Raw genomic sequence first — 3217 nt, forward strand, 5'->3', positions numbered from 1 at the left:
TAGAATTCGAAATACATTTTGAGTAAATTTAATAGTTGTGATAAAATGATAAATTTACGTATATAACAACTTTGAAATATTTAAAACAAGTAATTATTACATATATATTTTTCTTATTATTATAATATGTCAATCAAATGATACTGTATTTTCTGTGAAACACTGATAAACAGATTCCATTTAGAATAAAAGGGGTATGTTAAGTTAGCACCCCAACTATAGTACTCAGTAGTTCTGATTAGAGTTCCCACTTCCTTTTGACGAGACGAAGAGTTCCCTATAGTTAATAACAAGAGTTCCGCTCAATAAACATTTTTTTTACATTTTTTAAAAATGGGGTGCTAACTGTTAATCGAATTTCGAGGTGGAATAGTTCTGAGCGGCTTAATAGCTTCAATTTGCGATTGCCTAGAGTTCCTAATAGATATGTAAAAAAAATTTTCAAATAATAAAAAAAAAATTAAAAATTTTTGAAAAATTAATTTTTAGATACAATAGTTCTGATGATAATTCCTGCTTCTTTTTGACGATACGAAGAGTTCTCTATGATTTTTAATGACATATGCGCTTAATAATCATTTTTTAATAATTTTTAAAAAATGGGGTGCTAACTTTTTAACGAAATTCAAGGTCGCATAGTTCTGATCAGCTTAACAGAACTATTTTGTGAATACCTAGAGTTCTTGATACATAAAAAACATTTTCGAAGAATAATAAAGTTTAAAAAAAATAGTAGAAATCTTTGAAAATTTTTTTGAGAGTACCGAGTAGTTCTGAGTTGCGTTTCTTATAGTACTCGACGAGTTCTATCGAAAACTGTAAGGTGGAAAAGCGATTGGACCAACGGTTTGCAAGATACAGCGACATTTGTCAGAAGATCAACAATTTTTAGAGTGAGTATATCTCGGAAACCGTTGGTCCAATCGCTTTGAGCCCTGATACTTTTCGACAGAACTCGCCGAGAACTGCCCAGAACTCCGATCAGAACTACTGGGTACTCCCAGTGTGTTTTCGCTGCTTTAATCAATAGAACTCTTCCTAAATTTGATAGAGAACTCTAGAACTCTTCGAGGGGCAACCAGAACTCTGCTTATTTTTTCAAAATTTTGACAATGAGGAGCCAGACGTTAGTTTTGGTCCTTCAATTTTTGAAAAAATTAACTTTCTATAGCTATTTGATTGCTCATCGTTTGCACATTTCAAATTTTTGTTTGCACACTCTAATAAAAAAATATATCAAAAAGACAATTTTGGGAGATTAATTTCACACTAATCTCACACCACAACTACAAGCACTAGAATTAACTAGTGTGAAATTAACACCCTCTAAAATTATTTTTTAATAATTTTTTTTACTAACAGTATGCAAACGAAAATTCGAAATGTGCAAACATGTGCAAACGATAAGCAATCAAATGAGCTATAAAAAGTTAATTTTTTTAAAAAATTGAGGGTAAACTTCACAAAAGTCGAGATTCGGTCATATGATTAATGCATTTCGTGTAGGAAATGACCTGAATTTCTTTCTTGCCGCTTCCGCCCATCCTACGTCCCACGAATCAAACTGCAGGTCGAAATATGAACGAACACCGCAAAGAAACGATCTTTGTGACGATTTTGATCATTTATGCCTGCGCATAAAATGATTTCGTTAACTCAACATCCGATTTTTACATTGTATCTGCCGAACTTGTTATACATATCTAGAATTTAAATCATACGTATGCAAATTATATTTATACAAAAATTTCACGTTCAATGCAAAATTATTGAAAATAGACACAGTTGAAGCTTCTTAACAAATTCGTACATGCCTAGATATACAAGACGTATAGACACGTTTCACCATTAATATTCTTTCGACAATCCACCTTTTTGACATTCACGACGTTTCTTTCCTGTGCCATCGCTCAACGAAAACCCATGCCACTTCGCATTAAAATAACGTGTTCGAAACAATTGAACCTGTCCGGAGTCTCATGTTTCTATTGTTTAATGTCGATGTTTTCAACAGAATCTCTAGAATTTATCGCCGTCAACCACCTGATAGGTGCCTATTGCAGTTCTATCCAAAAATATTATATTACAGCTTTTGACGTGTTTGCAGTCGCCGGATCCTCACAGATCTTGATAGAATAAAAACATCCTTAATTCGAACTTGATACTTAACAATCTATCCTTATAAGAGTCCCTTATTATAGAAATCAAAAATATTAACGAAATTTTATATTTAATAACTATTTTTAAATTCATTTAATAAATAAAGTTATTAAATATAAAATTTCGTTAATATTTTTTTTATCAAAAATTGATTGCCTTAAAACAAATTCAGAATTTTCACGATGGAATACTTCATCAAAATTTATCGCCGAATTGGAACGCTTCACCGATTTAAAGAAATAAAACACACGTTGTGCGAAACGTCCCTTCACGAGATTTACGAAGCGTATGCAATTTACCGTCGCAGATGTATTACATGCCTTTACGAGTTGCGCTGGCGCCTCTCCGAGTTCCGGATTCTGACGACACCAATTTCGATTGGAGTCACGAGGGCGAGGCTTTCCTGTTTCCGTGATTCACGATCGTGATGTGTGACGGTCGTTTCCTGGCGCCTGTGGGATTAACTCCACAGGCCAGGACGTCCAGAAGTCATAGGAGATATCGTCGCGACACGTGTTGTCGTTATGATCGTACAACATTCGTATTCAGACGGACTCATATCATTCGTTCATTAATAAATTGTTTATCGCATGCTCGTCGGACGACGCGACGTCGACGAAACAACTGATGTTTTAGGAAGTCATGTCTTAACGGCGTTCTTATGGCTACCACATATACCTGATGCGATTCGTAATTGATTTTAATGAAGGTAACCATTGTACCTTAGCCATTATTATGGTTGTCAGATACTACAAGGGAAATAAATTTTTCGTAACAAAAGGAATTGCTATGGCTTAAAAAGATGACAGGGAGGATGACTTTATGAACGGAAGAGTCTTGTTAAAACACATCCAAAACTTGAATTAATTAATAAAATAGAAAAGACTCGTAAAAAAGTTATAATATATAAAAGTTTGTATATTTTAATTAAACTTTTTATTTATTTCTTTTTTATATTTACCGTTTCTACAAATTTAATCAGATATAGATTTAAAAATAACTTTATTTGGATCTCTCTCTCTCTCTCTCTCTCTCTCTCTCTCTCTCTCTCTCTCTC

Source organism: Cyphomyrmex costatus, unplaced genomic scaffold, assembly GCF_001594065.2.
Source record: "Cyphomyrmex costatus isolate MS0001 unplaced genomic scaffold, Ccosl1.0 scaffold10, whole genome shotgun sequence".
Taxonomy (NCBI): Eukaryota; Metazoa; Arthropoda; class Insecta; order Hymenoptera; family Formicidae; genus Cyphomyrmex; species Cyphomyrmex costatus.